Source organism: Mobula hypostoma, chromosome 8 (genome assembly GCF_963921235.1).
Source record: "Mobula hypostoma chromosome 8, sMobHyp1.1, whole genome shotgun sequence".
Lineage (NCBI taxonomy): Eukaryota > Metazoa > Chordata > Chondrichthyes > Myliobatiformes > Myliobatidae > Mobula > Mobula hypostoma.
Genome location: NC_086104.1, coordinates 34,624,246 through 34,637,367, shown reverse-complemented (window position 1 = coordinate 34,637,367; position 13,122 = coordinate 34,624,246). Strand labels below are relative to the sequence as shown.

At 40.9% G+C, this 13,122-nt stretch overlaps 1 protein-coding gene across 1 annotated transcript in view; it reads right to left on the bottom strand.

Moving 5' to 3' along the window:
* The window catches only part of prkcea (protein kinase C, epsilon a), a 658,830-nt gene that overhangs the window by 248,116 nt on the left and 397,592 nt on the right, over nt 1-13,122 (bottom strand). The gene's annotated exons all lie outside the window — the stretch shown is intronic.

Genomic DNA, 13,122 nt, shown 5'->3' with positions numbered 1-13,122 from the left:
AAACACAAGTGAAGCTTTTATTCTGTAATGGCATCATTTAATAATATTTTAATAACTTCTAGATGTTTCTGATTTGGTTAAAGAAAAGAAGATTTGAATAAAGAACACTGGTGACTGATTTAATTGAGTATTTGTGGGAGTGCTCCTCAGGCATGACCCTCCCCACCACTGAAGAATTTTCGATGCAGTACCTCAAGAAGGTAGCATTGATCATTAAGGACCCTCGCCATCCAGGACATGCCCTCTTCTCAGTTCTACCATCAGGAAGGTGGTACAGGAGCCTGAAGACCCACATACAACAATTTAGGAACAGTTTCTTCCTCTCTGCCATCAGATTTCTGAATGGTCCATTACCCCATGAACAATTTTTGCACTATTTATTCATCTTTTAATTGATATGATTTTATGTCTTTGCACTGTACTTCTGGCACAAAACAACAAACTTAACAAGATATGTCAGTGATAACAAGTCTGGTCCTGATAAGTACTGGTAGGAAGCAGTTTTCTTACATTTATGATTATTTGTATGGAATGAGGGAAATGTAAATTAAGTGCTCCATTACAAAAGTGAAATAGGAATATTTGCTCTAAAGATTTGTATATGAAATAAGCATAGCATCAAATATATATATATACATATGTATAAATAAATAAAAATCTTGATCGTGTCAGGGAACTCAAAATAAAAGTATTACACCATGGGAAAGGTCTTACTGCTAGTGTAGTGGCCTTTCTATTTGGATTATGCTTAGAAATACCAGATGCTTTGTAATGTGAGCTGGGTCCTTTGTTCGGTGTGAGATGAAGAGAGAAGATGCTGGAGAGAATTGGTCATAGGCTACAACCCAGTGCGGAGATCGTGATTCAATGGAGCCGGGCGGTGAGATTGACTGAAGATCGGTGAATTGAGCTCCAACTGGTGCACAATTGGCTGTTTAAATATTATGGGCCCTTTTTTGCATTTTCTTTCTTTACGAACCCTTAAGTCAAGATTCATAAGTTATACATTCATTTAGGTGTATAAGATGATGAAAGACATTGATTGTGTGGATAGTCAGAGGCTTTTTCCCAGGCCTGAAATGGCTAACACGAAAGGGAACAGTTTTAAGGTGCTTGGAGGTAGGGACCGGGGAGATGTCAGGGGTAAGTTTTTTTATGCAGAGAGTGGTGAGTGTGTGGAATGGGCTACCGGCGACAGTGGTAGAGGTGGATACGATAGGGTCTTTTAAGAGACTCCTGGATAGGTACATGGAGCTTAGAAAAATAGAGGGCTATGGGTAACCCTAGGTAATTTCTAAAGTAAGTACATGTTCAGCACAGCATTGTGGGCTGAAGGGCCTGAATTGTGTTGTAGGTTTTCTATGTTTCTAAAACATAATTCCTTTAATTGTTTGGAATGTGCTCTCTGTTGTTTCTTGGCATTGAGTTGCAACAGGGTAGCAAATGACACAGCATCCACACAAACCGGGGGTTGGGTTGGGAGAGCAGTCTTAATCTCATGGGTGTGGCTGGACGGGAATGTGTCTTCCCTAGATTTACGCAGCCAAGGAATCCAGCGGGGTTTCAAAAGCAATGCTTCAGATTGACTGTAAAATCAAAATAGCGACTGTCTCCCCTCCCGCCATAGAAGGAGCGATATCTGCCTTTCCCTTGTTAGTGAGAGACAGAACCTGAGGGATGTTGAAATCTTGGAGTGAACTGTTAGCTTTTGATGTACTGTAGACCCTGGTCTCTCTTTGGGGTCTTTGCTGTTCCTCGCATGGTGGGTGGTGGGAATGCTGATGCTTTCTGCTAGAATATGTTGAAGGGGAGGGTTGATGCTGCTTGCTGCTGCTTGTGCATATGAGGAGGGTTAGGGGGCTTTGAGATTCTTATGATACGTTTCCCTACACTATATTCTACCTGCCACCTCTTTGGCCATTCTCCCAATCTGTCTAAGGCCTTCCGTAGACTCCCTGTTTCCTCAACACTACCTGCCCCTTCATCTTTGTTGCTCATTTGGTTTTCTAACCTATAGGTGGATTGTTGAGCTCTGATTGGATAAATCAGTCATCCTGTTTCCCATGATTATTATTTTACACTGTCAAATGAGCTTCTAGTGCTCATAATCGGGTTACTAGTTTATATGCACATTAAAGTCCCCATGATGATCATATTACTTGTTAAATGTGCCCCTAATTTCTTGATTTACATCATGTCTTACATGACTGCTACTGTTAGGAACCTATCAAGAACCCCCAGCGATATTTCCTATCCACTGCTGTTTCTTAGTTTCATCCAAACTGATTCTATATCTTGATTTTCAGAGTAATGTTACTTCCTCTATCCTGGCTTTATCCATTCCTTCAATATCAGGGCCACCCATTCCCTTTTTCTATTTTGCTGAATTCTTCTAAAAATTAAGTATCCTGGAATATTCCATTTCCAATCATTTGAAATCCCACTTTGAGGAAGGTTGCACAAATACAAGTTGTCCTGTCATTGATATGAAAGAAAGTTATTGAGATGGGAGACTAGGAATGCCCGAAGCTGACTGGTACATTCGGAGATAGCATCTGCTGCCTGAAGTTACAGCTGCTGGCCCATTTTCAGTTGCCCCTCAAGGAAGCAGGTCAATACTATGAAACAGGTCTCTGTTTTTAATCACACTGGACACTTTGAGCTGAGGAAAACTGGATATCCTGAAAATGAATGAGGGAGAAATGGAGGGAAAAGACAAAATTGAGGAGGAGATAGGAAAAAAGGAGTGCGGTGGGGGCAGAGGGACACAAGCTGTCAATTTCTGCCAGTAAGTCCAGAAACACTTGTCTGACTTGTTTGAGATTATCATCACATGTACAAAGCACAAACAGGCATGGTTTCCTGCATGAAGGTGATTCAATTTGCAATTGCAGATCTCTTTCAACCAGCTGAAGTATCAACTCTATGTAAGTCAGATCTACTCTTTATTTTGTTTCCTGGAACAACTTTACCTTAGGGATTCAATGTCATTAAATAGTCCCCCTACAATAATAATATATAATCTACCCAGTCACTAATCCCACATTAATGTTTAAGGTTTCCCTCAATGCAAAACAGAATAATTGCTGACGCAATAATGATCACTTTGCAAAATACCTCCATTATATCTGCAGGTGAATTCCTGCGAGTCAAATTTCATCATCCTCTCCTATTCATTCACACTTTGATATCCAGTTTTGCCATTCAAATTGTCCTCTAAACAACTCCATCTGGAACAGCTTCCTTGGTTGAAATATAAACTGGAAAGCCTCAGACCTCAGAATCCTGTTATGTGGTTGGACATGCTGTGGGTGACATCAAGAGGAAGCCACCAAACTGGATTGATGGATATAACGCCATTCATTACAACTTTGTTGAAACTGATATATTACTTATCAGTTTTTACTTATTCTTGCTTTTTCAGAGAAAATGTTTGAGTATTAACTCCTCTCCCCTTCCTCTTTCTTTTGTTGTTTCCTTCAGTTGCATTTGCTTTTTGCTTACCAATTCTGTTGAAAGTCTTACACACAATATCTTAACGTGTCTTCATTTTATGGATGGATGTTGATAACATTGTGCCTTCTTAACATATTAATGCCCCACAGATAGCTTTTCCAATTTCGTAATAACTGACAAGGGTTTTGTGTGGTTTGTCTGAATATTCAGCTAGAGTTGGTCCATTCTTTCTATGCTTTTATTGATCAAAGCATTTTCATTTTCATTGACTTGTAAGGTTACCACCTTCTCTTATACTTCCGAACCTATTCAATGACTGAAAGGGGATTCATCTCCAAATATTCTGCTGATTTTATCCTTCTGTGAAAAAGACAAAAGTACTCTTTCAACAACTAAAATTTAACACAGCTTTCTGTATCAGAAATTAATCTGTTCACAAAGGAAATTGGATGCTGCTGTACAGTATCTCACTCCACAGATGCTGCATGCCTTTTCAGGCAGTTCCAACAAGGTCTGTTTTTATTTCAGATTAATGGTGAAGGCAGCAGGTTTCTTTCATTAATATGTGATTGGCAAAGTCATTGAAACTTTTCACATTAACTGAGCTTCCACATGACAACACAGTAGCCAACATTATCACTGTGACCATCCTCAAGAATAATAATTATTACTATTATTCTGATTAAATTTATTATTATCAAAGTATGTACATGTCTCCATATAATACCTTGAGATTCAATTTCTTGCAGGCGCCTATAGAAAAATAAAGAAAAGAAACAAGAGAAAATCTGCAGATGCTGGAAATCCAAGCAACACGCAAAAAATGCTGGAGGATCTCCAGCCAGGTAGCATCTGTGGAAAAAAGTAAGCAGTTGACGTTTCAAGCTGAGACCCTTCATCAGGACAGGAGAGAAAAAAGATGAGGTCAGAATAAGATGGTGTGGGTAGGGGAGGAAAAAAAAATTCAAGGTAATAGGTGAAACCGGGAGAGGGGGAGGGGTGAAGTAAACAGCTGGGAAGTCAATTGGTGAAAGCGATAAAGGGCTGGAGAAGGGGGGAATCATATAGGAGAGGACAGAAGGCCATGGAAGAAAGAAAATGGGGAAGAGTGGTAGAGGAGTGTGATAGACAGGTAAGGAGATCAAGTGAGAGAGGGAAATGGGGATGGGGAATGGTGTAGGAGAGGGGTGGAGTTCATGACATCAGGTTGGAGACTACCCAAATGGAATGCAAGGTGTTGCTCCTCCAACCTGAGTTTGGCCTCATCGCGGCAGCAGAGGAGAACACAGACTGACATGTTGGAATGGGAAGTAGAATTAAAATGGGCGGCCACAATAAAGAAATAGAATTCCTGAAAAACTGTATGCAACAAAGACGGACAACATCCATTATGCAAAAAGAGGACAAATCATGCCAACAATAAATAAATAATACTGAGAACATGAGGGGTAGTACTTGAAAGTACGTCTACAGGTTGTGGAGTCAGCATTGAGGTGAGTGAAGTTATCCACACTGGTTCAAGAATCTAGATGGTTTGAGGATAATAACCATTCCTGAAGCTGGTGGTGTAGGACAGAAGGCTCCTGTACCTCCTGTCAGATGGTCGGAACAAGAAAAGAGCATGGCCTGGATGCTGAAGGTCCTTGATGATTGACACTGCTTTCTTGCGGCCGTGCTCCTTGTAAATGTGCTCAGTAATGGGGAGGGCTTTGCCTGTGATGGATTAGGCAGTTTTTGCAGGTTTTACCATCTGTGAGTGTGGTAGATGCAGTGAGGATGGAGGAGAAATTGCCTTTAGTATGGAAGCAGTTTAGGGCTTTTGGAAAACCCTTAACTGCCTCCGTCCTGAAGACAATAATGCTGGATACTTGTCTTTTCTCTGAGAAGCACCTAAACAACTCTTATTCTCCTTCATTGGTCACAGCTCTCTGGATGTCTGATAGTGCTCTTTCAGTGAGAATATACTGTACAAGCTGTTGATAGTTGCCAGTGACAATTCTGGAGCAATCATTCAATAATGAGGCTATTTTTCTCTCTTGGACAACATGTTCCCATTAGGGGAATACAGTCAATGGACATTTCATGCTGCTACAGTGGGCAGTATCAATTGTGCATGCTGTCAATCAGAAATATAAACAGAAAATGCTAGAGATGATGAACAGGCCAGGCAGCCTGTGACCAAATCACAAACAAGAGAAAATCTGAAGATGCTGGAAATCCAAGCAACACACAAAATGCTGGAGAAACTCAGCAGGCCAGGCAGCATTTATGAAAAGAGTACAGTCGACGTTTCAGGCCAAAACCATCAGCCAAGCGCCAATCTGGTTGAATGAGGCTAGGCTATAATACCAGAGGCATGCAATTGTGGCAATAATCAAGTCATGCACAGTTTGAGATCTTGCTGTGTCTAACTCATGAACATTTCAAAATGAGGACCTGGGAGATGGATCCAAATAACAATTGCACCAAACTGTGCACGAGCATTTCCCCAAGTCTTCTCAAATTCTGAAGTTCTATTAATTCCTAAAACATCATGCATAAATGTAAGGATTTATTATGTTTTCTGTTAGCATGGTCTCAACACATCAATTATCAGAAGCATTCTGACATAGTGAACTGTCTCCTTTCTTTCCAGTATTACTATTTGTAATGCCTCACTTATTATACAGAAATCTGTACGTACAACCTTATACTGTGTTTAAAGATTTTCTTTTCTTTAGTTTAGTTGACTAGTATTGTTTAGATTCGTTTTCTTTTTGGGGTATTTTGTTTTTTTTCCCCTTTTCTTTTTTCATGATACTTCTTTTTTTTATTATATTAAATTTCTATCTTGTAAGATTTTGGGAGGTTTAATACCCGTGTGTTAACTGAGTTTATATTTATATATGCTAATCATTAACAATGTAATCCCAATAGCTTTGTATTAATTCTATGTTATATTTAATATTTTGATATTAATAAAAAGATTGGAAAAGAAAAAGAAATAGATTATATCAATCTTTTTTACCCTCCTGGGTTTAGAAAAGCTTTCTCTTGATCTTGGATTAAACTCTCAAAGTAAAAATGTTTTTCTTAGTAACTGGTAGGAAGGTCAAATAATAAAAATGAATTATCATTTCCTTTTACACTGGGGAATTTTTTTTTATTTATAGAGCGTGAAGCCATACAGCATCAGAACAAACCATTTGGGCCACTGCATCTGTGCGAAGCCGATCCATTTAGTCCCATGTCTACATTAATTCCACATCCCTCTGTGCCCTGCTCAGTCAAACCTCTTTAATGATGAAATGTCTCTTGAATGTTGTTCCTGTTCTTGCCTTCATCAGCTTCTCTGGCAGCTCAATGCAGATACCAATTATGTGAAACATTAACCCCTCAGATCTCCTTTGAACCACCTTCATCTCACCTTAACCCAATGCCCTCCACCATGAGAAACTGAGCATCTACCTGATCTATGCCTCTCATAATTTTATATACCTCTATCATGCAACTCTTTAGCCCCCTTTTTTCCAAGAGAAAGCAGATCAGGCCTGATAATTCAAGCACTCCAATCCAGGTATCATCCTTGAGAATCTTTTCTGCAGCCACTTTAGCTTAAACACATCCTTCCTAGTGTGGTGATATGAGTGGCACCCAGTATAAGTGTGGCCAAAACAATGCTCTGTACAACTCTAACATGACATCTTCACACTTATACTCAATGCCGCAGCCAATGAAAGCAAGCAAATCATACACCTTCCTCACCATCCTGTATACCTTTGTTCCCAATATCAGGGAACTTATGTACAGAGGTCTCTCTGTGACAACAGTACTCGGTGATCTTCCATTCACTGTGAATGTTCTCGACTGGCTTAACTTCCCAAAAATGCATGACTTCACACTTACAGAGTTACAGTGCCTATAAAAAGTATTCACCACCCCCCTCGGAAATTTCATGTTTTATTGTTTTACAACATTGAATCAGGGTGGATATAATTTGGTTTTTTTAACACTAATCATCTGAAAAGATTCTTTATGTCAAAATGAAAACTAATTTCTACAAATTGGTCTCAATTTATTACAATTATTAAGCCCAAAATAATTGATTGCATATCTACTCACCTCCTTCAGGTCAATATTTAGTAGATGCGCTTTTGGCAGCAATTACAGCCTTGAGTCTGTGTGGATAGGTCTCTATTCGCTTTGCACATCTGGACACTGCAATTTCTCCCATTCTCCTTTACAAAACTGCACAAGCTCTGTCAGATTGCATGGGGATCATGAGTGAACAGCCCTTTTCAAGTCCAGCCACAAATTTTCAATTGGATTGAGGTCTGGGCCCTGATTTGGCCACTCCAGGACATTGATTTTGTTGTTTTTAAGGCATCCCTGTGTAGCTTTAGCTTTATGCTTGGGGTCATTGTCTTGCTGGAGAACAGATCTGCTCCCAAGTCACAGTTATCTTGCAGACTGTGTGCAACTATATTTAATTGATGAATTTAGCTACTGTATTCACACTGCAGCGAGAGCAAGAGAGAACAATGCGTATGTGTATACAACAGTACAAGCGCAGGCAACAGATCAATACGTAGTGCTAAGGGTGGTGGGGGGGTGGTTATTGCTCTAAAATAAATAGACCCATTCATTACAGGTTTTCCTCCAGGATTTCTCTGTATTTTGCTGCATTCATTTTACCCTCTACCTTCGCAAGCTTTCCAGAGCCTGCTGCAGTGAAGTATCCCCACAGCATGATGCAGCCACCGCCATTCTTCACAGTAGGGATGGTCTGTTTTTGATGATGTGCGGTGTTTGGTTTACACCAGACATAGTGTTCAGTCTGATGGCCAAAAAGCTCAATTTTGTTTTCATCAGACCTTCTTCCAGCTGACTTCAGTCTCCCACATGCCTCTGGCACACTCTAGCCAAGATTTCATGTGAATTTTTCTTTCAACAGTGTCTTTCTCTTTGCCACTCTCTTATAAAGCTGTGACTGGTGAAGCATCCAGACAACAGTTGTTGTATGCGCAGTCTCTCCCATCTCAGCCACTGAAGCTTGTAACTCCTCCATTGTCATTGGTCTCCTGGTGGCCTCCCTCTCTCGTCCCCTTCTTGCACAGTCACTCAGTTTTTGAGGACGGCCTGCTCTAGGCAGATTTACAGCTGTGCTATATTCTTTCCATTTCTTGATGATTGACCCAACTGTACTCCAAGTGACATTCAGTGACATGGAAATTTTCTTGTATCCATCTCCTGACTTGTGCTTTTCAATAACCTTTTTGAACTGTGTCGGAGCGGCTTGGAGTGTTCTTTTGTTTTCATGGTATAGTTTTTGCCAGGATACTGACTCACTAGCAGTTGGACCTTCCAGATACAGGTGTATTTTTACAACAATCAATTGAAACACCTGGACTCTAAAAACAGATCTCCATTTAACGAATTATGTGACTTCTAAAACCAATTGGCTGCACCAGTGATGATTTGGTGTGTCATATTAAAGGGGGTTAGTACTCTTGTAATCAATTATTTTGTGTTTTATATTTGTAATTAACTTAGACCACTTTGTAGAGGTCTGTTTTCACTTTGACGCCAAACAGTCTTTTTCTGTTGATCAGTGCACAAAAAAAGCCAAGTTAAATCCACTGTGATTCAATGTTGTTAAACAATAAAACATGAACACTTCCAAGGGAGGTGAATACTTCTTACAGGCATGAACCCTTAAAGGCACTGCATTCAACGGTTAAATGTACAGTAGTTACATACACATGAACCAGGCCCTGTGGGCCAATTTATCCAAGGTGCAGTAGTCTCACTTAGCTGAATTCTGTCCATATCTCTCTAGACATTTCTTATTGAGGAAACTGGCCATTTGTTTTTTAATGTTGTAACTGTATCTGCCTCTACCACTTCCACTGGTAAATCATCCCACTTACACACAATTTCTGTGTGAAAACTTGCCTCATACTTTCCCTTTAAGTATTTCTATTCACCTTAGGCCAATGTCCTCTGGGGGAAAAAGATACTGAACACCCGCTCAATCTATATCCGCATGGTTTGTATATATTTCAAGATGGCACAGGTGCACACATCAGTGGCTCTCTGCAGGCCGCAGGAGATTGCACCAGTTTTCCTCTTAAATATACTCCTTTTGAACTACTTTCACTGCAATCGGCAACATGTTTACTTCCTCTTAACAGTGGACTACGAAATTACATCAATGATCTTACGATCTCACATTCAACGGTTAAATGCAGTGCAGTTATATGCAGCGCCTTTAAGGGTCATTGCTAAAGCTGAAAACGCAGCAGGAGAGGCGGAATTCAAACCAGGCTGCAGCGGAAAGGGATGAAGCCTCCTCTGCCTTCCATCTTGATAGAGAAAGTGCAGTCACTTGAAAATAAGATTGACAATCTCAGGGCAAGGCTGCTGTATCAGAGGCAGATGAGGCAGATCGCAATCGTTTGTTGCTTTGAAACTTAGTTAAGTGTGAACACACCAGACGCAGCTATCCAACCAGAAGGTTTTATGATTTTCAGAATGGATCGAACCTCAAATTCTTGTAAGGAGAAAGACGGTGAATTGTGCTTTTTGGTCAATTCTCATTGGTGCACGGATGTTGGGGTTATGTCTACTTCTTATTTCTCTGACTTAGAGCTAATGATTAAATGTATTCTAGTTGCTTCGAGAATTCTCATCCGTCATCCTGACCGCAGTTCACATACCACCAGCGTACGATTATAAGTAAGCACTTGCGAAACTGCACCATGTTGTCTGTAAACAAGAAACGGCCCATTCCAACACATTTCAAGTTATAGTCAGTGATTTTAACCAGGCCTGTCTGGAGAAAACCCTGCCAAATTATCACCAGCACATAATCTGTTGCACCAGACGTCCCAACACACTGGACCACTGCTACACTACAATAAGGGATGCCTATCGTTCCTTCCCAAAACCTCATTTTGGCAAGTTGGTTCATTTGGCTGTACTCCTACTACCTGCATACAGAACGAACCTAAAAAGCAAGGCTCCAGAGGTCAAGACAACTGAGAAGTGGTCTCGGAAGGCTGAGGAACAGTTACAGGATTTCCTTGAGTCAGTGATCTGGGCCATATTCAAGAACTCATCTGAGGACCTGAATAACTACACCAGGGTCATTACAGACTTTATTAAAACAGCTGTGGATTAGTGGGTCCCCACCAAATAATCCAGGATTTTCTTTAATAGGAAGCCCTGGATGAACAATGGGAGCCAGATCACAGGCATTCACGTCTGGAGATCAAGAATGCTACGAGGTGCAGGTATGATCTTCAGAAAGCCATCTCTCGGGTGAAGTGGAGATTCTGAACTAGACTGGAGTCAACGAGGGTAGCACAACAGCTGTGGCAGGATCTGAATGCCATAACCTCCTACAATGTTAAATCTTACAACATAAGAGAACAGCAGAGCTTTGCTTACAGATGAGCTCAATGCCTTCTCTGATTCCTTTGACCAGCACTGCAGAGAGGAACCATCGCACACCCTCATGTCTGCCGATGATCCTTTGGTCTCAGTATCTCAAGATGACAAGCAGGCTGGCTTCAAGGGAGTGAATCTAAGGAAAGCATCCAGCCCGGACGGAGTACCTGGACGAGTACTGATGACCTATGCTGACCAACTGGCTAGTGTTTTCACGGATAACTTCAACCTCTCACTCCAGCAGCATGTGGTATGCACCTGCTTCAAGCAGGCTTCAATCATACCGATGCCCAAGAAAAGCGTGGTAACCTGCTTAAATGACTATCGCCCAGTGGCACTTCCATTCACAGTGATGAACTGTTTTGAGAGGCTGGTGTTGAAGTATGTCAGCTCCTGTCTGAGTGGTGACTTGGATCCGCTCCAATTCACCTACTGAAGTAACAGGTCTGCAGCAGATGCTGTCTCATTGGCTCTTCCCACAACCCTGAAACACCTGGACAGCAAAGGTGCGTACATCAGGATGCTTTTTCTTGATTACAGCTCGGCATTTAATACCATCATCCCCTCAAAACTAATTAGTTTATTCCAAGACCTGGGCCTCAATACCCCTTGTTCAATTGCACATGAGTGCAATTACAAAGAAAGCGCAGCAGCACCTCTATCTCCTCAAGAGTTTGCAAAGATTTGGCATGAAATCTAAAACTTTGACAAACTTCAACAAGTATGTAGTGAAAAGTACATTGACTGGCTGCATTATGGCCTATCATGGGAACACCTATGCATTTGAGCAGAGATTCCTACAAAAGGTAGTGGATTTGCCCAGTACATCACGGGTAAAACCCTCCAAATCACTGAGTACATCTACATGAAACGTTGCTGTAGAAAAGTAGCCTCCATCATCAAAGGTTCTCACCACCCAGGCCACACTCTTTCTTTGCCACTGCCATGAGGTAGAAAGTACAGGTGGCTCAGGACTCACACCACCAGCTTCAAGAACAGCTCAATCATCAGGCTCTTGAACAAAAGCAGATGGCTACTCTGTAATATTGTTATTTCATACTCACTATTTATTGCTATTTATTTATACAGTATCTGAATTTGCAGTTTGTTTACAGTTTACCATTACTGTTTTATAGATTTTCTAAGTATGCCTGCAGAAAGAGAATCTCAGGGTTGTATGTGGTGACATGTATGTACTCTGATAATAAATTTCACTTTGAACATTAAGGTCGGCCCCTTAGCTGCCTTTACTTCAGGGGGAAACAGTCCCGTCCTGTCTAGTCTCCACTTCAAGCCCAAACCCTCTAGTCCCAGCAACATCCTTGTGAATCTTTTCTGCCCCCTCACTAGCTTAATCACATCCTACATAGAACATGATGACCAGGACTGCCCACAATATTCCAGTTGCGATCCCAACATCATCTAAGACATTTTTCATATGATATGCAAAGCCTTAGATTCAATGCCCCATCTAAAGAATGCAAAATGTATGCCATCACTTTCATGTAAAATCTTACCCCTAGATCTTTCTGTTCTATAGCACTCACTAGGGCTCTGTCATTACTGTCATAAACTGCACTGGTTTAACTTCCCAAATTTAATTTCTTCGCACTAGTCTGAGTTAAATTCCAGCTGCCATTCCTTTTCCCATTCTCTCTCCCAGTTGCTCTAGATCCTGTTTTAACATAACAGAAAGTTGAGAGGGTTTTTACAATCTCAGGCAACCTCTTTCACTGTCCACTACCACCAATTTCCATGTCATTCAACAACTTATCAATTATATCACCTACATTCTGATCTAAAGTGTTATAACAGATGACTGACAACAACAGAGCAAGGATTAATACTTGTGCCTCACCACTGGCCATATACTTCTAATGTATAAGACATTATTGAGACCTAATTTGGAGTATCGTGCGCAGTTCTGGTCACCTACTTACAGGAAAGATACGAGTGAGACTGAAAGAGTGAAAGAGTGCAGAGGAAATTTACAAAAAAGTTGCCAGGGCTTGAGGACCTGAGTTAGGAATTTATCCCTTGAAGCATAGGAGAATGAGGGGAGATTTGATATAGATACACACAATTATGAGGGGTATGGATAGTAGGCTTTTTCCACTGAGTGTTGTTGAGACTGGAACTAAAGGTTGTAGGGGTTAAGGGTGAAAGGGAACGTGAGGGAACTTCTTCACTCAGAGGGTGGTTTGAGTGTGGAACGAGCTGTCAGTGGAAGTGGTG